The following is a 25,003-nucleotide window of genomic DNA, read 5'->3' on the forward strand; positions in this document are numbered from 1 at the left end:
GTTGCTACCAACCCAGATGTGTTAAATCATCATCTAGCCAGTCAGGTATCCCAGGCTCATCCGAGATGATGGACTTAATGAGCTTCTTTTCATTGTTGTTATTAAAAGGGGTCTCTCCAGTTTCCATTTTGCAGACAGTGATGCCAAATGACCACCAGTCTACTGCTGCAGTATATTCCCTGTGATCTAGAACCTTGAAAAGGAAGAAAACAGTTGTGAAATGGTACCTTCTAAAAATGTCTGCTGGGATAATATTAGCAAGAGAGTTGAGAGGATTTAGCTGGCGACTGAGTGTATGGAGTGCAGTGAGTAATGCATGTGACCAGTAAGAGCTGTATGGGTATACCAGCCACAGGTAAAAAGAGATAATGCCTTGCACAACATAGAGGTGCCAAGTTCACAGATTAAAAAAACAACAGCCCATATAAATCAAAATGTGGCTGTAAATAATTATTTGCGTAACAGTGGAACCACTATCTCTTTAACAGGCATTAGCTGGATTATAGATTCTATTCTATTGTCCTGGACACATTCTCTTACACTTGTAAATTTACTGTATTTTAATGGCTTACCTCTGGGGCCATATATTTCAGGGTTCCGGCCCAGCCAGTAGTGGTGGTATCATCTAGAAAGATGTTCTGTTTTGCCAGACCGAAATCTGACATTTTAACATGGCCTTCATGGTCAAGTAAGATGTTCTGGGGTTCGTGGTCTCTGCAATTTAGAGAATAAAGAAATTACAAAATTAAGACAAGAGCTGCTGATTTGCAAAGCAACCTGTGTATAGCTTCTGCTGTAGAATGTTATAGAAATAAAAAAAAAAGTCTATACTGACCGATGGATAATCCCCTTGCAGTGTAGGAATTGCAGGCTGCATATCATCTCTGCAGAATGGAACCCTTTAACTCTTTTACTGCCAAGCACGTATGGCATACGTGCTGGCAGTAAAAGGCCTTAAACGCCAACGACGTGTCCCTTACGTCGTTGGCATTTAAGGTCTTCTCTCTGCAGCGGCAGCATGTGCCGCCGCTGCAAAGAGTTTCTATCGATGACAGCCCCCCTGGGCAACATGCCAGGAGGGCTGTCATCAGGGTCCTGCAAACCAATGTGTCGCAGGACCCTCCAGGAAGCAGCAGACGCGATCGCATCGCGTCTGCTGCTTCCTGCTTCCTATCTCGCCGAGGAGCTTATTTACACTCATATACACACTTACACACTGTCACACAACTTTTACACATGTACACACATGTATACACAAACACTTTTTTTTTTTTTTTCATTTTACCACTTTGTTTTTAGTTTCTTTTACCTAAAAACTGTTTATTTTGACAGCGAGACTATTGGATCAGATATTCTAAACACTAATTACACTGTCATGTGACTTATTTTGTTGTTTCACTGATTTGCACAATTTTTGTGGTTTTATTGCATTTTTATCCCTGTATATGTGTTCCTAATCTGTTTTTAGCGTAGCTTTGCCAGGTGTAACTTTGGTGTACAAAAATAACTTTACCTATTTTGAATTCTTTAGAATGTGTACTTTCCAAAAATTTATGGTTTTCTGGGGGTCTGTGTATAGTTAGGGGGGGTTACTGCACATAATACGCTGACAGGGGGCTCTGTGTGCAAAAGCTGAGTTGGCAGGCGAGAAATCCATATGCACTATTTTCGTTTTGGGGTCAGTACATACCGCAGACTTTGGTATATCTATGCATATTGGGCATCAAACTGTTCAGTAGACCTCTGGTGTTCCTAATTGGGGTGACTTGCCTTTGTACGCAAGAAATTGTGTGAGATAAATGCGGCAAATTGCAACATTTTTAGGCGATTTTCTGAAATGTCATAAAAACCAATAACTTTAGGAAAGCTCTGCAGATTGGTACTTTGGTGTAGAAAGGACTCTTTACCCTTGTTGGATTTGTCAGAATGTGTACTTTCCACAAATATATGGTTTTGTGGGGGTCTCTGTATAGTTAGGGGGGTTACTGCACATAATACACTGACAGGGGGCTCTGTGTGCAAAAGCTGAGCTGGCAGGCGAGAAATCCTTATGCGCTATTTTCATTTTGGGGTCAGTACATACCACAGAGTTTGGTATATCTATGCATATTGGGCATCAAACTGTTCAGTAGACCTCTGGTGTTCCTATTTGGGTGACTTGCCTTTGTACACAAGAAATTGTGTGAGATAAATTGCGCAAATTGCAACATTTTTAGGTGATTTTCTGAAATGTCATAAAAACCAATAACTTTAGGAAAGCTCTGCAGATTGGTACTTTGGTGTAGAAAGGACTCTTTACCCTTGTTGGATTTGTCAGAATGTGTACTTTCCAAAAATATATGGTTTTGTGGGGGTCACTGTATAGTTAGGGGAAGTTTTGGCACATAATACACTGACAGGGGGCTCTGTGTGCTGGCAGGCGAGAAATCCTCATGCGCTATTTTCATTTTGGGTTCAGTACATACCGCAGACTTTGGTATATCTATGCATATTGGGCATCAAACTGTTCAGTAGACCATAGGTGTTCCTATTTGGGGTGATTTGCCTTTATCTGATCTTTATCAAGAAATTGTGAGATAAATGCGGCAAATTGCAACATTTTTATGCGATTTTCTAAATGTCATATACATCTGCAAACTTAGGAAAGCTTTACAGCTTGGTACTTTGGAGCAAAAAGAAATGTTTACCCATTATAGATTCGGGGGGATGTGTACTTTCCAAAAATATATGGCTTTCTGGGGTGAGCGTACTTTTTTGTAGAATTATCCCACATAAAGGATGTAAATGTGTTGATTTTGCAGGAGCTGAAATGATAGATCATATGGGGGTATGTTCCCATTGGGGCCCCTACATGCCACATACTTAGGTAAACCTATACATATTGGGCGTCAAACTGTTCAGTGGACCCCTGGTGTTCAAAATCAGGGTGTTTTATCTTGATACCTAATGCTATGTGGGAGATAAGATGCTGCAAAGTGGAAGCTTTGAGGGGATTTTTGGAAATGTCATCAAAATTGCTAACTTTAGAAAAGCTGTGCGGCTTGGTACTTTGGAGTAGAAAGACATGGGTACCCATGTTAGATTCGGGAGAATGTGTACTTTCCAAAAATATATGACTTTCTGGGGTGAGCGTACTTTTTACTAGCTTTATCCCACATATAATGATGTAAATGTGTTAATTTTGCAGGAGCTGAAATGACAGAAATTACAGTACATATGGGGGTATGTTCACATTGGGGCCCCTACATGCCACATACTTAGGTAAACCTATACATATTGGGCATCAAATTGTTCAGTGGACCCTTGGTGTTCAAATTCAGGGTGTTTTATCTTGGTACCTAATGCTATGTGGGAGATAAGATGCTGCAAAGTGGAAGCTTTGAGGGGATTTTTGGAAATGTCATCAAAATTGCTAAATTTAGAAAAGCTGTGCGGCTTGGTACTTTGGAGTAGAAAGACATGGGTACCCATTTTAGATTCGGGGGAATGTGTACTTTCCAAAAATATATGACTTTCTGAGGTGAGCGTACTTTTTACTAGCTTTATCCCACATATAATGATGTAAATGTGTTGATTTTGCAGGAGCTGAAATGACAGAAATTACAGTACATATGGGGGTATGTTCACATTGGGGCCCCTACATGCCACATACTTAGGTAAACCTAAACATATTGGGCATCAAACTGTTCAGTGGACCCCTGGAGTTCATATTTAGGGTGTTTTATCTTGGTGCCTAATGCTATGTGGGATATAAGATGCTGCAAAGTGGAAGCTTTGAGGGGATTTTTGGAAATGTCATCAAAATTGCTAACTTTAGAAAAGCTGTGCGGCTTGGTACTTTGGAGTAGAAAGACATGGGTACCCATTTTAGATTCGGGGGAATGTGTACTTTCCAAAAATATATGACTTTCTGGGGTGAGCGTACTGTTTACTAGCTTTATCCCACATATAATGATGTACATGTGTTGATTTTGCAGGAGCTGAAATGACAGAAATGACAGTACATATGGGGGTATGTTCACATTGGGGCCCCTACATGCCACATACTTAGGTAAACCTATACATATTGGGCATCAAACTGTTCAGTGGACCCCTGGTGTTCAAATTTGGGGTGTTTTATTTGGTTACTTTATGACCTGTAGGAGATAAGATACTATAGACTGGAAGCTTTGAAGCGATTTTTAAAAAAAATCACAAATTTTCATAAAAACCAATAACTTTAGGAAAGCATTGCGACTTGATAGTTTGGAGTACACAGACAGTTGTGCCTATTCTGTATTCCCCAGAATCTGTTCTTTCCAAATATGTACAATTTTCTGGGATAAAACTTCTGTTAGTGGAATTTTTGGCATTGAAATCTAAAGTATGCAGCTTTCTGGAGCAGTGCTTTGGAAATTTGGTAGTGTACTGCTGGGAGTTTTTGACCTATACAAGTGAGAAATCTCCATAAAGCTATATATATTTGGTATTGGCACGTTCAGGAGACATGGGACTTTCCAAATCAGTTGTATATTCGTGCATAAAATTATTTTTGTTTCTAGTATGTGTGATTATGTTATGGAAAATTTGATATTTTTTGCATTTTTAGACATTTAGAAGCCTATATCTTGTTACAGAATTAGAATTACACAAAAATTCTACCATATTTTGAAAGCTTAGGTTGTTCTGAAAAAAACGATATATTGTTTTCCTGGGTAAACTAAAAGTCCCCCCGAGGAAAGGCCCCTAAAGTGAAACAGTGCAAAATGTTCAAAAACTGTCTGGCAATACAAGTTCCGCTTTGACCAAAATGGCTGGCAGTAAAAGGGTTAAACAGGGAAACAATGGTTAACGCTGTAAATATTATCCTATAATATGCTCCATTTTAATAAAATAATGAATAACTGACTACCACAGATGAATATGATGCGTTCCACTGTTAAAATGTACATATTGTATTATTCGGTCCTTTTATTTTGTACTATAATTTTTAATAATTTTTTCAATAATTTTCATGACCAAAAGTCATTTTACACAATAAATATGACATTAAAGTTATATCATAACAAAAAAATAAAACAGAAGGTTATAACTAACTGTTGGACTATGGGCTGTCTGGTGGTATCTTTAACTATCCCTAGTCTGGGGGTGCTGATCCCCCTTTTCCTCCTTGGCAGAACCTTAGCTGCTTAGCTAGTTGGCCTTCTCCTATCTTTCGCTAACTAGAATGAGGTCCACAGAACCTTACTTACCTATGTAGTGCTGATATAAGCCATAATAACATAACATAATAAAAATTAATGTAAAGGTAAACAACCCCTTTAAAGGACAAGGAAAGGCTAAGTCACTTGGGGGTGCCAAAATGTTAGGCACTTTAATCGCTTACCTTGTTAGGAGAAAATTGTACCTGTAGCGAGCGCTTCCTCCTTCCGTATTCGCGCTGCCGGCAAATTCCCGGGACAATTGCATGCGCAGTAGAGTGAAAGGCTGACTTTATAGTTTAAGTTTGGCTTTTTCACTCTACTGTGCATGCGTGCACATGTGTGCGCGCGCGAGTGAAGCAGGAAGCGCTCGCAGCTACCCCGGGCTGGTACAGTTCTCTCCGAACAGGGGCACCAGCCCGGGGTAAAAGGTAGGCGATTTAAGTCACTTGGGGGTGGCTAACATTTTGGCACTCCCAAGTGACTTAGCCTTTCCTTCTCCTTTAACTAACAGTGAACTAACAGATGTCATAAATCAGTGCTGTCCAACTGGCGGCCCCCCTCTGTGTGGCCCCCCACCTGTCTGGCTGCTTTGATGGCTTACCTTTGAGTAAGCATTAAATGGTATCAGTATCACTGATACCTGCCCCCCTGCATGGTTCTCACCTCAGATTCAGGCTGTAATCCCTCTGTATTGTTTAAACATGTAATCCCCTGTGTTTTTCACACCTTTTAATACCTGCATTGTTCACCCCCTGCAGTGTTCACACCTCAGGCTCAGGCTGTAATCATCCACATTGTTCACTTCTTCACACCTCAGACATAGGTACTGTAGGCAGAGTATGGCACATACAGCCAGCATAGGGCAGGTAGAGTATGGCACACATAGGCAGCATAGGTCAGGGAGGGTATGACACACACAGGAAGGGTAGGGCAGGCAGAGTATGGCACACACAGTCAGGGTAGGGCAGGCAGAGTATGGCACACACAGTCAGGGTAGGGCAGGCAGAGTATGGCACACACAGCCAGCATAGGGCAGGTAGAGTATGGCACACACAGGCAGGGTAGGGCAGGCAGAGTATGGCACACAGAGGCAGCATAGGGAAGGCAGAGTATGGTACACATAGGCAGGGTAGGACAGGCAGAGTATGGCGCACACACAGACAGCATAGGTCAGGCAGAGTGCTGCCTGTGTGTGCCATACTCTGCTTGCCCTATGCTGCTTGTGGGAGGTGAACCTGGCAGGGGTTTGTTGTGGGAGTTTGTTTTGCTGTGCTACCACCATTGTGATAAAATAGGTGTGGTTTGAAGTGGGTGTGGTTTCAGAAAGGGGAGTGGTCAAAACTGGCTTCCATTAGTGGCCCTCCACCACGTATGGTAGAAAAATTTCGGCCCTCGGCACCGTAGAAGTTGGACAGCACTGTCATAAATGATTTGTTAAATGGCCTTAATTCACTTTCAAAATCCTCAGTGTCTCCTTATCACCTGGCACACATGGCTACTTATCATAGGGACAAATGGAATCCTGTTACTAATACATTATCCCTTGTTACTTATAATCTGTGTTTTGTTGTGCTTTTCATTTCTCATGTTTTTAAAGCTTACATTTCTGTGATACAATGTAATACAAACCCTCTCAACCCCTTTCATTGTGATGGATTCTGGGAAGTCTCTCTGTTATACTACCCAGAGTTTCAGAATCCAGGTAAATCCAGGTAATCTGTTTAACTGACACCCCACATTCCTCTTTACATCTACAAGTGCAGTAAGCATCCAACATTTCAGCATTGTTGTTGCAAGGAGTAGTTGCATTTTTCCAGTACAAATGATGTCAATTCCAGTGTTTGAACTGAGAGTGCCGCATTTACCTGATTCTTTAGACACAAGTGCACTTGAGTCCACATTCCTGTCCACATTCCTCCCATATTCTGTGTCAAATTTTCCGCCAATGGCGAAACATTTGCTGCAAATTGCCCATCACCCGTCAAGAGTTCGAACCAGGTCAGAATGCTTTCATGCATTCAGTGCACTATTTTTAAAGGGACAGTTCTCCTTCAAATGAACTTGTCCATTGGTCTTAATTTTTAATTTTTTTCATTTTTTAATGAGTTCTTGTGATTTTTTTTTTTTCTTCTGATTTCTTGTGATTTTTTCAGGGTTTTAGATAGAGGTGACTAGCAAAAAAATGATTGCTCTGTAAAACTATTTTATTGTTTTTTATTTTTATTGCTTAATTGTGTATTTGGGCCCTCTCTTATCTTCCAGTCTCTCATTCAAACCACTGCATAGTTGCTAGGTTTATTTGGACCCTTGCAACCAGAAAGCTGAGAAATTCTTTGAAACTGGAGAACTGCTGAACAAAAAGCGAATAATTAAAAACACAAATAACAAAAAATGAAGCCCAGGTGCAAATTGTCAGAATATCACTCTCTACGTCATACTAAAAGTAGATAAACTACTATGTTTGTAGCATCAGAGTAAAACTTTTGGCTGCTTTATAACAGACTTTAGCAGCTTCACCCAACATATCATGATAATTTCTTTGACTGTAAATTGTTAAAACAACAAAAACATCAACATCGCTCCAACTTCAACTTCACAAGAATTTTTTTAGGCAATTCCAGCTATATGAAACCCAATACACTGTGTCACATTAATAAACATTAGAAGGGTGAAGTCACGCTAAACTGCTGCCAATCGGTACATTTATTGCCGTAAAGGTCTTTGTGTCCAAACACACTTCTTGCACTGAGCATCCCGCATCTTCTGGATGAGTTTTTGAACAAGCAGAATATCCAGGGCTATTGTGATACTAATATCTACAGTTAGTATTACTGGTTGTATATATATAGTTTATGTATGTGAGTGTATAGATTGGTTAGTATAGGTTGTGTGCTGGGTTTACTCGGATGGGTTGAACTTGATGGACAATGGTCTTTTTTAAACCCTATGTAACTATGTAACTATGTGAATCACAAGTGTGCTATTGGTAGAGAGACAAGTCATTGCAGGGATACCTCAAATCAATAAAGAATCAATAGGTAAAAAGCTGTTTTTTTGTTTTTTTTTATTACCTGAAGGACTGCTGACTTTCTATTAAGTCATCAATATTCTCATTTACTAGATTGCTTCTGTGTTCATTTTTGATTGTCTGGATATGGAATTACTGCAAAAGAGATAATAAACAAGCAGCTCCTCAGAATGTATGAAAACAAAACCAAGTAAAAAAAAAGTCCAAGGGATATAAGGGAAGTTCCATGCTAAAGAATGCTGGGCAACATTTACTATTTGTGTTAAAAGAGATGGGTGTAGAAAAGCACAGGAATTCGTGTTTTTTTCCACATATTTCATTCAATAACTATTGATTCCAAGCCCCTGAATTAAAAAATAAGCACCTGCTTTGAGGCCACACATTTTACTCCCGAGCTACTGGTTGGGGACCACTGCATAGAACAACGCTTATCATCATGGCTCTTATTTGGTGTTGTAAGACCGCCTCAACCTCTGTTGTTCTCAAAGAAAGATCAATATTCAATATTATCATGACTTTGTGTTTAAATAAATTTGCATTTTGTCATAATCTGGATTCACAATTTATTTTGTTGATATTTATTTAGTTCTTTGTTTTTAAATGAAGTTATTTTATGGGTTGGTTTTAACACCTGACAACACATTACATGTCCCAATGAGAAAAAAGGAGATTACTAATTGATGGGGAGGTGTAGAAGTTGTGTGTTGGTGTGACTAGTTTGTATGTCAGTATAACAGTATGGTAAAATGGTATATGCAAATGAAATAATTTGAACCTAAAACATCTGGTCCTCAACAAAGACAAATAAATTGCGCCAATGAAACACTACTTCACTCATAGTCTCACCATTGGTTGAATTAGCACACGTTTATACCTGTGAGCAGTAACACCACTTCAAGGCTTCAATCTTGATACTGGCAATTCACACACCATTCACACCGGGTGTAACGCCCCCGGGGATATTCCATGTGAATAATTTGCCATTGGGTCCCCTTAGTGAAATGCCAACTCACTTGTAACACAAAACACGACAAACAGGACAATAACAAGGACAACACAAGTGGCTTAAAATGCACATGTCTATGAAGTCCTACCCTATGCTCATTTAACTTCAACTAAACTTCAAGGAGAAGATTAAAAATTCCCATCTGAAGCTGCTGCCAATTTGCCCCAATTAGGAAAAAAAACCTTGTCTTGATTTGTATTCCCCAACCATGTACTTACTGTTCTTGGTAGAATGGGGGTTGTAATCTTTCCTCCTCCAGTTACACCCAATCGATGGATTCATAAAATGGGTGCCACCTGATATCTTTTCGCACACCAAGGAGTTGCTTCGGATTCTTTTTGAGTAGCTAATGGATCAATGGACAATTATTTGAATTCCAGCAACTTAGCAGAAATGGAAGACAAATACAGTGTATATTTGTGAATGTTAAGTACTTCTATCCTACTGTTGCTACCAACCTTTCCCAGATGTGTCATCATCTAGCCAGTCAGGTATCCCAGGCTCATCCGAGATGATGGACTTAATGAGCTTCTTTTCATTGTTGTTATTAAAAGCCTTGAAAAGGAAGAAAAAAGTTGTGAAATGGTACCTTCTAAAAATGTCTGCTGGGATAATATTAGCAAGAGAGTTGAGAGGATTTAGCTGGTGACTGAGTGTATGGAGTGCAGTGAGTAATGCATGTGACCAGTAAGAGCTGTATGGGTATACCAGCCACAGGTAAAAAGAGATAATGCCTTGCACAACATAGAGGTGCGAAGTTCACAGATTAAAAAAAACAACAGCCCATATAAATCAAAATGTGGCTGTAAATAATTATTTGCGTAACAGTGGAACCACTATCTCTTTGACAGGCATTAGCTGGATTATAGATTCTATTCTATTGTCCTGGACACATTCTCTTATAAATTAGTAAATTTACTGTATTTTAATGGCTTACCTCTGGGGCCATATATTTCAGGGTTCCGGCCCAGCCAGTGGTGGTATCATCTAGAAAGATGTTCTGTTTTGCCAGACCGAAATCTGGCCTTTATGGTCATGTAAGATGTTCTGGGGTTCGTGGTCTCTGCAATTTAGAGAATAAAGGAATTACAAAATTAGGACAAGAGCTGCTGATTTGCAAAGCATCCTGTGTATAGCTTCTGCTGTAGAATGTTATAGAAATAAAAAAAAAGTCTATCCTGACCGATGGATAATCCCCTTGCAATGTAGGAATTGCAGGCTGCATATCATCTCTGCAGAATGGAACCCTTTAAACATGGAAACAATGGTTAACTCTGTAAAGATTATCCTATAATATGCTCCCTTTTAATAAAATAATGAACAACTGACTACCACAGATGAATATGATGCGTTCTACTGATAAAATGTACATATTGTATTATTCGGTCCTTTTATTTTGTTGATATAAGCCATATTAACATAACATAATAAAAGTTAATGTAAAGGTGAACAACCCCTTTAAAGGACAAGGAAAGGTTAAGTCACTTGGTGGTGCCAAAATGTTAGGCACTTTAATCGCTTACCTTGTTAGGAGAAAATTGCACCAGCCCGGGGTACCTGTAGCGAGTGCTTCCTCCTTCCGTATTCACGCTGCCGGCAAATTCCCGGGACAATCGCATGCGCAGTAGAGTGAAAGGCTGACTTTATAGTTTAAGTTTGGCTTTTTCACTCTACTGCGCATGTGTGTGCATGTGTGCGCGCGTGTGCATGTGTGCGCGCGTGAGCAAAGCAGGAAGCGCTCGCAGCTACCCCGGGCTGGTGCAGTTCTCTCCGAACAGGGGCACCAGCCCGGGGTAAAAGGTAGGCGATTTAAGTCACTTGGGGGTGCCAAACATTTTGGCACCCCCAAGTGACTTAGCCTTTCCTTCTCCTTTAACTAACAGTGAACTAACAGATGTCATAAATGATTTGTTAAATGGCTTTAATTCACTTTCAAAATCCTCAGTGTCTCCTTATCACCTGGCACACATGGCTACTTATCATAGGGACAAATGGAATCCTGTTACTAATACATTATCCCTTGTTACTTATAATCTGTGTTTTGTTGTGCTTTTCATTTCTCATGTTTTTAAAGCTTACATTTCTGTGATACAGGTATGGGACCCATTATCCAGAATGCTCGGGACCAAGGGTATTCCGGATAAGGGGTCTTTCCGTAATTTGGATCTCAATACCTTAAGTCTACTAAAAAATCAATAAAACATTAATTAAACCCAATATGATTGTTTTGCCTCCAATAAGGGGTAATTATATCTTAGTTGGGATCAAGTACAAGGTTCTGTTTTATTTCTACATAGAAAAAGGAAATCAGTTTTAAAATTCTGAATTATTTGATTAAAATGGAGTCTATGGGAGATGGGCATTCCGTAATTCGGAGCTTTCTGGATAACGGGTTTCCGGATAAGGGGTCCAATACCTGTACAATGTAATACAAACCCTCTCAACCCCTTTCATTGTGATGGATTCTGGGAAGTCTCTCTGTTATACTACCCAGAGTTTCAGAATCCAGGTAAATCCAGGTAATCTGTTTAACTGACACCCTACATTCCTCTTTACATCTACAAGTACAGTAAGCATTGTGGTTGCAAGTAGTTGCATTTTTCCAGTACAAATGATGTCAATTCCAGTGTTTGAACTGAGAGTGCTGCATTTATCTGATTCTTTAGACACAAGTGCACTTGAGTCCACATTCCTGTCCACATTTTTCCCATTTTCTGTGTCAAATTTTCCGCCAATGGCGAAACACAGACATTTGCTGCAAATTGCCCATCACTAGTCAACAGTTCGAACCAGATCAGAATGCTTTCATGCATTCAGTGCACTATTTTTAAAGGGACAGTTCACCTTCAAATGAACTTGTCCATTGGTCTTAATTTTTAATTTTTTAATGATTTCCTCTTGTGATTTTTTCAGGGTTTTAGATAAAGGTGACTAGCAAAAAAATGATTGCTCTGTAAAACTATTTTATTGTTTTTTATTTTTATTGCTTAATTGTGTATTTGGGCCCTCTCTTATCTTCCAGTCTCTCATTCAAACCTCTGCATAGTTGCTAGGTTTATTTGGACCCTTGCAACCAGAAAGCTGAGAAATTCCTTGAAACTGGAGAGCTGCTGAACAAAAAGCGAATAATTAAAAACACAAATAAGAAAAAATAAAGCCCAGGTGCAAATTGTCAGAATATCACTCTCTACGTCATACTAAAAGTAGATAAACTACTATGTTTGTAGCACCAGAGTAAAACTTTTGGCTGCTTTATAACAGACTTTAGCAGCTTCACCCAACATATCATGATAATTTCTTTGACTGTAAATTGTTAAAGCAACAACATCAACATCGCTCCAACTTCAACTTCACAAGAATTTTTTTAGGCAATTCCAGCTATATGAAACACAATACACTGTGTCACATTAATAAACATTAGAAGGGTGAAGTCATGCTAAACTGCTGCCAATCGGTACATTTATTGCCGTAAAGGTCTTTGTGTCCAAACACACTTCTTCCACTGAGCATCCCGCATCTTCTGACGAATCACAAGTGTGCTATTGGTAGAGAGACAAGTCATTGCAGGGATACCTCAAATCAATAAAGAATCAATAGGTAAAAAGCTGTTTTTTTGTTTTATTTTATTACCTGAAGGACTGCTGACTTTCTATTAAGTCATCAATATTATCATTTACTAGATTGCTTCTGTGTTCATTTTTGATTGTCTGGATGTGGAATTACTGCAAAAGAGATAATAAACAAACAGCTCCTCAGAATGTATGAAAACAAAACCAAGTAAAAAAAAGTCCAAGGGATATAAGGGAAGTTCCATGCTAAAGAATGCTGGGCAACATTTACTATTTGTGTTAAAAGAGATGGGTGTAGAAAAGCGCAGGAATTCGTGTTTTTTTCCACATATTTCATTCAATAACTATTGATTCCAAGCCCCTGAATTAAAAAATAAGCACCTGCTTTGAGGCCACACATTTTACTCCCGAGCTACTGGTTGGGGACCACTGCATAGAACAACGCTTATCATCATGGCTCTTATTTGGTGTTGTAAGACCACCTCAACCTCTGTTGTTCTCAATAAAAGATCAATATTCAATATTATCATGACTTCGTGTTTAAATAAATTTGTATTTTGTCATAATCTGGATTCACAATTTATTTTGTTGATATTTATTCAGTTCTTTGTTTTTAAATGAAGTTATTTTATGGGTTGGTTTTAACACCTGACAACACATTACATGTCCCAATGAGAAAAAAGGAGATTACTAATTGATGGGATGGTGTAGAAGTTGTGTGTTGGTGTGACTAGTTTGTATGTCAGTATAACAGTATGGTATAATGGTATATGCAAATGGAATAATTTGAACCTAAAACATCTGGTCCTCAACAAAGACAAATAAATTGCACCAATGAAACACTACTTCACTCATAGTCTCACCATTGGTTGAATTAGCACACGTTTATACCTGTGAGCAGTAACACCACTTCAAGGCTTCAACCTTGATACTGGCAATTCACACACCATTCACACCGGGTGTAACGCCCCAGGGGATATTCCATGTGAATAATTTGTCATTGGGTCCCCTTAGCGAAATGCCAACTCACTTGTAACACAAAACACGACAAACAGGACAATAACAAGGACAACACAAGTGGCTTAAAATGCACATGTCTATGAAGTCCTACACTATGCTCATTTAACTTCAACTAAACTTCAAGGAGAAGATTAAAAATTCCCATCTGAAGCTGCTGCCAATTTGCCCCTAATAGGAAAAAAACCCTTGGCCTGATTTGTATTCCCCAACCATGTACTTACTGTTCTTGGTAGAATGGGGGTTGTAATCTTTCCTCCTCCAGTTACACCCAATCGATGGATTCATAAAATGGCTGCCACCTGATATCTTTTCGCACACCAAGTAGTTGCTTCGGATTCTTTTTGAGTAGCTAATGGATCAATGGACAATTATTTGAATTCCAGCAACTTAGCAGAAATGGAGGAAAAATACAGTGTATATTTGTGAATGTTAAGTATTTCTATCCTACTGTTGCTACCAACCTTTCCCAGATGTGTCATCATCTAGCCAGTCAGGTATCCAAGGCTCAGATTAAAAAAAACAACAGCCCATATAAATCAAAATGTGGCTGTAAATAATTATTTGCGTAACAGTGGAACCACTATCTCTTTGACAGGCATTAGCTGGAATATAGATTCTATTCTATTGTCCTGGGCACATTCTCTTATAAATTAGTAAATTTACTGTATTTTAATGGCTTACCTCTGGGGCCATATATTTCAGGGTTCCGGCCCAGCCAGTGGTGGTATCATCTAGAGAGATGTTCTGTTTTGCCAGACCGAAATCTGACATTTTAACATGGCCTACAACAAATAGATATCACGGGAGCACTTACCGGTCAGCTCTGTCTTGCTCAACGTATTTGCTGACACCCAGACAGCACGAATCCATCAGAAAAAATAAAGTATACGGAGCAATAGTATTGCTCCGTAAACTTTATTTTAACATGGCCTTCATGGTCAAGTAAGATGTTCTGGGGTTCGTGGTCTCTGCAATTTAGAGAATAAAGAAATTACAAAATTAAGACAAGAGCTGCTGATTTGCAAAGCAACCTGTGTATAGCTTCTGCTGTAGAATGTTATAGAAATAAAAAAAAAGTCTATCCTGACCGATGGATAATACCCTTGCAATGTAGGAATTGCAGGCTGCATATCATCTCTGCAGAATGGAACCCTTTAAACATGGAAACAATGGTTAACTCTGTAAAGATTATCCTATAATATGCTCTCTTTTAATAAAATAATGAAGAACTGACTACCACAGATGAATATGATGCGTTCTACTGATAAAATGTACATATTGTATTATTCGGTCCTTTTATTTTGTTGATATAAGCCATAATAACATAACATAATAAAAGTTAATGTAAAGGTAAACAACCCCTTTAAAGGACAAGGAAAGGCTAAGTCACTTGGTGGTGCCAAAATGTTAGGCACTTTAATCGCTTACCTTGTTAGGAGAAAATTGCACCAGCCCGGGGTACCTGTAGCGAGCGCTTCCTCCTTCCGTATTCGCGCTGCCGGCAAATTCCCGGGACAATCGCATGTGCAGTAGAGTGAAAGGCTGACTTTATAGTTTAAGTTTGGCTTTTTCACTCTACTGCGAATGCGTGTGCATGTGTGCGCGCGTGAGCAAAGCAGGAAGCGCTCGCAGCTACCCCGGGCTGGTGCAGTTCTCTCTGAACAGGGGCACCAGCCCGGGGTAAAAGGTAGGCGATTTAAGTCACTTGGGGGTGCCAAACATTTTGGCACCCCCAAGTGACTTAGCCTTTCCTTCTCCTTTAACTAACAGTGAACTAACAGATGTCATAAATGATTTGTTAAATGGCTTTAATTCACTTTCAAAATCCTCAGTGTCTCCTTATCACCTGGCACACATGGCTACTTATCATAGGGACAAATGGAATCCTGTTACTAATACATTATCCCTTGTTACTTATAATCTGTGTTTTGTTGTGCTTTTCATTTCTCATGTTTTTAAAGCTTACATTTCTGTGATACAATGTAATACAAACCCTCTCAACCCCTTTCATTGTGATTGATTCTGGGAAGTCTCTCTGTTATACTACCCAGAGTTTCAGAATCCAGGTAAATCCAGGTAATCTGTTTAACTGACACCCCACATTCCTCTTTACATCTACAAGTACAGTAAGCATTGTGGTTGCAAGTAGTTGCATTTTTCCAGTACAAATGATGTCAATTCCAGTGTTTGAACTGAGAGTGCTGCATTTATCTGATTCTTTAGACACAAGTGCACTTGAGTCCACATTCCTGTCCACATTTTTCCCATTTTCTGTGTCAAATTTTCCGCCAATGGCGAAACACAGACATTTGCTGCAAATTGCCCATCACTAGTCAACAGTTCGAACCAGATCAGAATGCTTTCATGCATTCAGTGCACTATTTTTAAAGGGACAGTTCACCTTCAAATGAACTTGTCCATTGGTCTTAATTTTTAATTTTTTAATGATTTCCTCTTGTGATTTTTTCAGGGTTTTAGATAAAGGTGACTAGCAAAAAAATGATTGCTCTGTAAAACTATTTTATTGTTTTTTATTTTTATTGCTTAATTGTGTATTTGGGCCCTCTCTTATCTTCCAGTCTCTCATTCAAACCTCTGCATAGTTGCTAGGTTTATTTGGACCCTTGCAACCAGAAAGCTGAGAAATTCCTTGAAACTGGAGAGCTGCTGAACAAAAAGCGAATAATTAAAAACACAAATAAGAAAAAATAAAGCCCAGGTGCAAATTGTCAGAATATCACTCTCTACGTCATACTAAAAGTAGATAAACTACTATGTTTGTAGCACCAGAGTAAAACTTTTGGCTGCTTTATAACAGACTTTAGCAGCTTCACCCAACATATCATGATAATTTCTTTGACTGTAAATTGTTAAAGCAACAACATCAACATCGCTCCAACTTCAACTTCACAAGAATTTTTTTAGGCAATTCCAGCTATATGAAACACAATACACTGTGTCACATTAATAAACATTAGAAGGGTGAAGTCATGCTAAACTGCTGCCAATCGGTACATTTATTGCCGTAAAGGTCTTTGTGTCCAAACACACTTCTTCCACTGAGCATCCCGCATCTTCTGACGAATCACAAGTGTGCTATTGGTAGAGAGACAAGTCATTGCAGGGATACCTCAAATCAATAAAGAATCAATAGGTAAAAAGCTGTTTTTTTGTTTTATTTTATTACCTGAAGGACTGCTGACTTTCTATTAAGTCATCAATATTATCATTTACTAGATTGCTTCTGTGTTCATTTTTGATTGTCTGGATGTGGAATTACTGCAAAAGAGATAATAAACAAACAGCTCCTCAGAATGTATGAAAACAAAACCAAGTAAAAAAAAGTCCAAGGGATATAAGGGAAGTTCCATGCTAAAGAATGCTGGGCAACATTTACTATTTGTGTTAAAAGAGATGGGTGTAGAAAAGCGCAGGAATTCGTGTTTTTTTCCACATATTTCATTCAATAACTATTGATTCCAAGCCCCTGAATTAAAAAATAAGCACCTGCTTTGAGGCCACACATTTTACTCCCGAGCTACTGGTTGGGGACCACTGCATAGAACAACGCTTATCATCATGGCTCTTATTTGGTGTTGTAAGACCACCTCAACCTCTGTTGTTCTCAATAAAAGATCAATATTCAATATTATCATGACTTCGTGTTTAAATAAATTTGTATTTTGTCATAATCTGGATTCACAATTTATTTTGTTGATATTTATTCAGTTCTTTGTTTTTAAATGAAGTTATTTTATGGGTTGGTTTTAACACCTGACAACACATTACATGTCCCAATGAGAAAAAAGGAGATTACTAATTGATGGGATGGTGTAGAAGTTGTGTGTTGGTGTGACTAGTTTGTATGTCAGTATAACAGTATGGTATAATGGTATATGCAAATGGAATAATTTGAACCTAAAACATCTGGTCCTCAACAAAGACAAATAAATTGCACCAATGAAACACTACTTCACTCATAGTCTCACCATTGGTTGAATTAGCACACGTTTATACCTGTGAGCAGTAACACCACTTCAAGGCTTCAACCTTGATACTGGCAATTCACACACCATTCACACCGGGTGTAACGCCCCAGGGGATATTCCATGTGAATAATTTGTCATTGGGTCCCCTTAGCGAAATGCCAACTCACTTGTAACACAAAACACGACAAACAGGACAATAACAAGGACAACACAAGTGGCTTAAAATGCACATGTCTATGAAGTCCTACACTATGCTCATTTAACTTCAACTAAACTTCAAGGAGAAGATTAAAAATTCCCATCTGAAGCTGCTGCCAATTTGCCCCTAATAGGAAAAAAACCCTTGGCCTGATTTGTATTCCCCAACCATGTACTTACTGTTCTTGGTAGAATGGGGGTTGTAATCTTTCCTCCTCCAGTTACACCCAATCGATGGATTCATAAAATGGCTGCCACCTGATATCTTTTCGCACACCAAGTAGTTGCTTCGGATTCTTTTTGAGTAGCTAATGGATCAATGGACAATTATTTGAATTCCAGCAACTTAGCAGAAATGGAGGAAAAATACAGTGTATATTTGTGAATGTTAAGTATTTCTATCCTACTGTTGCTACCAACCTTTCCCAGATGTGTCATCATCTAGCCAGTCAGGTATCCAAGGCTCAGATTAAAAAAAACAACAGCCCATATAAATCAAAATGTGGCTGTAAATAATTATTTGCGTAACAGTGGAACCACTATCTCTTTGACAGGCATTAGCTGGAATATAGATTCTATTCTATTGTCCTGGGCACATTCTCTTATAAATTAGTAAATTTACTGTATTTTAATGGCTTACCTCTGGGGCCATATATTTCAGGGTTCCGGCCCAGCCAGTGGTGGTATCATCTAGAGAGATGTTCTGTTTTGCCAGACCGAAATCTGACATTTTAACATGGCCTACAACAAATAGATATCACGGGAGCACTTACCGGTCAGCTCTGTCTTGCTCAACGTATTTGCTGACACCCAGACAGCACGAATCCATCAGAAAAAATAAAGTATACGGAGCAATAGTATTGCTCCGTAAACTTTATTTTAACATGGCCTTCATGGTCAAGTAAGATGTTCTGGGGTTCGTGGTCTCTGCAATTTAGAGAATAAAGAAATTACAAAATTAAGACAAGAGCTGCTGATTTGCAAAGCAACCTGTGTATAGCTTCTGCTGTAGAATGTTATAGAAATAAAAAAAAAGTCTATCCTGACCGATGGATAATACCCTTGCAATGTAGGAATTGCAGGCTGCATATCATCTCTGCAGAATGGAACCCTTTAAACATGGAAACAATGGTTAACTCTGTAAAGATTATCCTATAATATGCTCTCTTTTAATAAAATAATGAAGAACTGACTACCACAGATGAATATGATGCGTTCTACTGATAAAATGTACATATTGTATTATTCGGTCCTTTTATTTTGTTGATATAAGCCATAATAACATAACATAATAAAAGTTAATGTAAAGGTAAACAACCCCTTTAAAGGACAAGGAAAGGCTAAGTCACTTGGTGGTGCCAAAATGTTAGGCACTTTAATCGCTTACCTTGTTAGGAGAAAATTGCACCAGCCCGGGGTACCTGTAGCGAGCGCTTCCTCCTTCCGTATTCGCGCTGCCGGCAAATTCCCGGGACAATCGCATGTGCAGTAGAGTGAAAGGCTGACTTTATAGTTTAAGTTTGGCTTTTTCACTCTACTGCGAATGCGTGTGCATGTGTGCGCGCGTGAGCAAAGCAGGAAGCGCTCGCAGCTACCCCGGGCTGGTGCAGTTCTCTCTGAACAGGGGCACCAGCCCGGGGTAAAAGGTAGGCGATTTAAGTCACTTGGGGGTGCCAAACATTTTGGCACCCCCAAGTGACTTAGCCTTTCCTTCTCCTTTAACTAACAGTGAACTAACAGATGTCATAAATGATTTGTTAAATGGCTTTAATTCACTTTCAAAATCCTCAGTGTCTCCTTATCACCTGGCACACATGGCTACTTATCATAGGGACAAATGGAATCCTGTTACTAATACATTATCCCTTGTTACTTATAATCTGTGTTTTGTTGTGCTTTTCATTTCTCATGTTTTTAAAGCTTACATTTCTGTGATACAATGTAATACAAACCCTCTCAACCCCTTTCATTGTGATGGATTCTGGGAAGTCTCTCTGTTATACTACCCAGAGTTTCAGAATCCAGGTAAATCCAGGTAATCTGTTTAACTGACACCCCACATTCCTCTTTACATCTACAAGTACAGTAAGCATTGTGGTTGCAAGTAGTTGCATTTTTCCAGTACAAATGATGTCAATTCCAGTGTTTGAACTGAGAGTGCTGCATTTATCTGATTCTTTAGACACAAGTGCACTTGAGTCCACATTCCTGTCCACATTCCTCCCATTTTCTGTGTCAAATTTTCCGCCAATGGCGAAACACTGACATTTGCTGCAAATTGCCCATCACTAGTCAACAGTTCGAACCAGATCAGAATGCTTTCATGCATTCAGTGCACTATTTTTAAAGGGACAGTTCACCTTCAAATGAACTTGTCCATTGGTCTTAATTTTTAAATGATTTCTTCTTGTGATGTTTTCAGGGTTTTAGATAGAGGTGACTAGCAAAAAAAATGATTGCTCTGTAAGACTATTTTATTGTTTTTTATTTTTATTGCTTAATTGTGTATTTGGGCCCTCTCTTATCTTCCAGTCTCTCATTCAAACCACTGCATAGTTGCTAGGTTTATTTGGACCCTTGCAACCAGAAAGCTGAGAAATTCTTTGAAACTGGAGAGCTGCTGAACAAAAAGCGAATAATTAAAAACACAGATAACAAAAAATGAAGCCCAGGTGCAAATTGTCAGAATATCACTCTCTACGTCATACTAAAAGTAGATAAACTACTATGTTTGTAGCACCAGAGTAAAACTTTTGGCTGCTTTATAACAGACTTTAGCAGCTTCACCCAACATATCATGATAATTTCTTTGACTGTAAATTGTTAAAGCAACAACATCAACATCGCTCCAACTTCAACTTCACAAGAATTTTTTTAGGCAATTCCAGCTATATGAAACACAATACACTGTGTCACATTAGTAAACATTAGAAGGGTGAAGTCACGCTAAACTGCTGCCAATCGGTACATTTATTGCCGTAAAGGTCTTTGTGTCCAAACACACTTCTTCCACTGAGCATCCCGCATCTTCTGACGAATCACAAGTGTGCTATTGGTAGAGAGACAAGTCATTGCAGGGATACCTCAAATCAATAAAGAATCAATAGGTAAAAAGCTGTTTTTTTGTTTTTTTTTATTACCTGAAGGACTGCTGACTTTCTATTAAGTCATCAATATTCTCATTTACTAGATTGCTTCTGTGTTCATTTTTGATTGTCTGGAAACATGGAAACAATGGTTAACTCTGTAAAGATTATCCTATAATATGCTCCCTTTTAATAAAATAATGAATAACTGACTACCACAGATGAATATGATGCGTTCTACTGTTAAAATGTACATATTGTATTATTCGGTCCTTTTATTTTGTACTATAATTTTTAATAATTTTTTCAATAATTTTCATGACCAAAAGTCATTTTACACAATAAATATGACATTAAAGTTATATCATAACAAAAAAACAAAACAGAAGGTTATAACTAACTGTTGGACTATGGGCTGTCTGGTGGTATCTTTAACTATCCCTAGTCTGGGGGTGCTGATCCCCCTTTTCCTCCTTGGCAGAACCTTAGCTGCTTAGCTAGTTGGCCTTCTCCTATCTTTCGCTAACTAGAATGAGGTCCACAGAACCTTACTTACCTATGTAGTGCTGATATAAGCCATAATAACATAACATAATAAAAGTTAATGTAAAGGTGAACAACCCCTTTATAGGACAAGGAAAGGCTAAGTCACTTGGGGGTGCCAAAATGTTAGGCACTTTAATTGCTTACCTTGTTAGGAGAAAATTGCACCAGCCCGGGGTACCTGTAGCAAGCGCTTCCTCCTTCCGTATTCGCGCTGCCGGCAAATTCCCGGGACAATCGCATGTGCAGTAAAGTGAAAGGCTGACTTTATAGTTTAAGTTTGGCTTTTTCACTCTACTGTGCATGCGTGCGCATGTGTGCGAAGCAGGAAGCTCTCGCAGCTACCCCGGGCTGGTGCAGTTCTCTCCGAACAGGGGCACCAGCCCGGGGTAAAAGGTAGGCGATTTAAGTCACTTGGGGGTGCCTAACATTTTGGCACCCCCAAGTGACTTAGCCTTTCCTTCTCCTTTAACTAACAGTGAACTAACAGATGTCATAAATGATTTGTTAAATGGCCTTAATTCACTTTCAAAATCCTCAGTGTCTCCTTATCACTTGGCACACATGGCTACTTATCATAGGGACAAATGGAATCCTGTTACTAATACATTATCCCTTGTTACTTATAATCTGTGTTTTGTTGTGCTTTTCATTTCTCATGTTTTTAAAGCTTACATTTCTGTGATACAATGTAATACAAACCCTCTCAACCCCTTTCATTGTGATGGATTCTGGGAAGTCTCTCTGTTATACTACCCAGAGTTTCAAAATCCAGGTAAATCCAGGTAATCTGGTTAACTGACACCCTACATTCCTCTTTACATCTACAAGTGCAGTAAGCATCCAACATTTCAGCATTGTTGTTGCAAGGAGTAGTTGCATTTTTCCAGTACAAATGATGTCAATTCCAGTGTTTGAACTGAGAGTGCCGCATTTACCTGATTCTTTAGACACAAGTGCACTTGAGTCCACATTCCTCCCATTTTCTTTGCCAAATTTGCTGCAAATTGCCCATCACTAGTCAACAGTTCGAACCAGATCAGAATGCTTTCATGCATTCAGTGCACTATTTTTAAAGGGACAGTTCACCTTCAAATTAACTTGTCAATTGGTCTTAATTTTTTTATTTTTTAATGATTTCTTCTTGTGATTTTTTCAGGGTTTTAGATGGAGGAGACTAGCAAAAAAATGATTGCTCTGTAAGACTATTTTATTGTTTTTTATTTTTATTGCTTAATTGTGTATTTGGGCCCTCTCTTATCTTCCAGTCTCTCATTCAAACCACTGCATAGTTGCTAGGTTTATTTGGACCCTTGCAACCAGAAAGCTGAGAAATTCCTTGAAACTGGAGAGCTGCTGAACAAAAAGCGAATAATTAAAAACACAAATAAGAAAAAATGAAGCCAAATTGCAAATTGTCAGAATATCACTCTCTACGTCATATTAAAAGTAGATAAACTACTATGTTTGTAGCACCAGAGTAAAACTTTTGGCTGCTTTATAACAGACTTTAGCAGCTTCACCCAACATATCATGATAATTTCTTTTACTGTAAATTGTTAAAGCAACAACTTCAACTTCAAAATAATTTTTTTAGGCAATTCCAGCTATATGAAACCCAATACACTGTGTCACATTAGTAAACATTAGAAGGGTGAAGTCACGCTAAACTGCTGCCAATCGGTACATTTATTTCCGTAAATGTCTTTGTGTCCAAACACACTTTTTGCACTTGTGCATAGTTGCACTGAGCATCCCGCATCTTCTGACGAATCACAAGTGTGCTATTGGTAGAGAGACAAGTCATTGCAGGGATACCTCAAATCAATAAAGAATCAATAGGTAAAAAGCTGTTTTGTTTTTTTTTATTACCTGAAGGACTGCTGACTGCCTATTAAGTCATCAATATTCTCATTTACTAGATTGCTTCTGTGTTGTTGATTCTGTCTGGATGTGGATTTACTGCAAAAGAGACAATAAACAAGCAGCTCCTCAAAATGTATGAAAACAAAACCAAGTAAAAAAAAGTCCAAGGGATATAAGGGAACTTCCATGCTAAAAATGCTCAGGACCAATGGTATTCCGGATAAGGGGTCTTTCCGTAATTTGGATCTCCATACCTTAAGTCTGCTAAAAAATCAATAAATCATTAATTAAACCCAACAGGATTGTTTTGTATACAATAAGGATTAATTATATCTTAGTTGGGATCAAGTACAAGGTACTGTTTTCTTATAACAGTGAAAAAGGGAATTTTAAAAATCTTAAATATTTGATTAAAATGGAGTGTATGGGAGGCAGGCTTTCCGTAATTTAGAGGTTTCTGGATAACAGATTCAATACCTGTACTACTAAGAAAGTAAATTTTTATGAAAATGGTTTATTTAGATAAAGCTAGTTTTTACACATGAGCTATTTTATGTGATATATTTTTATAGAGACCTACATTGTTCGGAGGTATAGTTTCCCTTTAGCTCTGAATTTCTCAAGTGCTTAGTAAACAACTGACTGACATGCGTACTCCCTGGTTATAACTTGCTTCCCTAATCCCTATAATTACAACATTTCACAGAAACTGCTCTAACAAAAACCAAAAAGAACATTTAGCTAAGATCTCTCATCAACTTTTGACACTGTCAGTCATTTTCCTGGCTTACGTGAAACTGCCTGACTACCTGCACATGCAGGTATTTACATGCTTCCTATTAGCTCCCAGCGAACAACACAGAAGGCGGCCTCCACTAGTATCTGCCGCATTTTTCTTTGAAGAAGTGAACAGAGGGCATGAGACTTTCATTCTTAAATAGTAATACATAAACAAAATAAATACATCTCATTGGAACGCTGCTGCTGATGCCTAAACCTATGGGGAGAATTTCATCCTTTTTAAAACACATTTCTTTAGAAAAGTTTATCCTTATCTAGTCTGATATATTTAGGGCCGGGGAGATGGGGAGATGGGGAGATGGGGAGATTAGTCGCACCACAACAAATCTCTGTTGTCATGCATTGAACCTTGCAGGTTATTTATTATTCGCCCAAAACTTTTGAATAACAACATTTGGGCATTGATTCAAGTAAAGTTATAATCAACACCAATAGGTGTACTTCTTCTTATTAGGGGTAATTCATGAACCCTGCAGTTGCAAATGCAGTGAAGTAAGGTAAAGAAGAATTAAAAGCTTTGAAAGTTATGGGAAGAATTTTCTTGTACAGGTGTGGGATCTGTTATCTGGAAACCCATTATCCAGAAAGTTCCAAATTATGAGAAGGCTGTCTCCCACAGACTCCATAATAAGCAAATAATTCTAATTTTTTAAAATGATTTCCTTTTACTCTGTAATAATAAAACAGTACCTTGTATTTGATCCCAACTAAGAT

The 25,003-nt window shown here is 38.5% G+C and overlaps 1 protein-coding gene across 2 annotated transcripts in view; it reads right to left on the reverse strand.

Annotated features, from left to right (window-relative positions):
• Positions 1-23,584, reverse strand: part of mreg (melanoregulin) — a 77,268-nt gene extending 53,684 nt beyond the window's left edge. The window contains exons 1-14 of one of the 2 annotated variants that reach the window (XM_031892665.1): positions 23,495-23,584; positions 21,134-21,210; positions 18,767-18,920; positions 18,174-18,301; positions 16,994-17,085; positions 14,621-14,774; positions 14,028-14,155; positions 12,848-12,939; positions 10,155-10,280; positions 9,676-9,772; positions 9,436-9,563; positions 8,255-8,346; positions 573-714; positions 13-193 (exon numbers count right to left, since the gene is read on the reverse strand). The gene's annotated coding sequence lies outside the window, so the exon portion shown is untranslated. Of the gene's footprint in view, positions 1-12; positions 194-572; positions 715-8,254; positions 8,347-9,435; positions 9,564-9,675; positions 9,773-10,154; positions 10,281-12,847; positions 12,940-14,027; positions 14,156-14,620; positions 14,775-16,993; positions 17,086-18,173; positions 18,302-18,766; positions 18,921-21,133; positions 21,346-23,494 lie in introns of those variants that run through there. The other variant, XM_031892666.1, reaches the window with a different exon arrangement.
• Between the last annotated feature and the right edge of the window lie 1,419 nt (positions 23,585-25,003).

The sequence above is a fragment of the Xenopus tropicalis genome, chromosome 9 (assembly GCF_000004195.4).
Source record: "Xenopus tropicalis strain Nigerian chromosome 9, UCB_Xtro_10.0, whole genome shotgun sequence".
NCBI lineage: Eukaryota > Metazoa > Chordata > Amphibia > Anura > Pipidae > Xenopus > Xenopus tropicalis.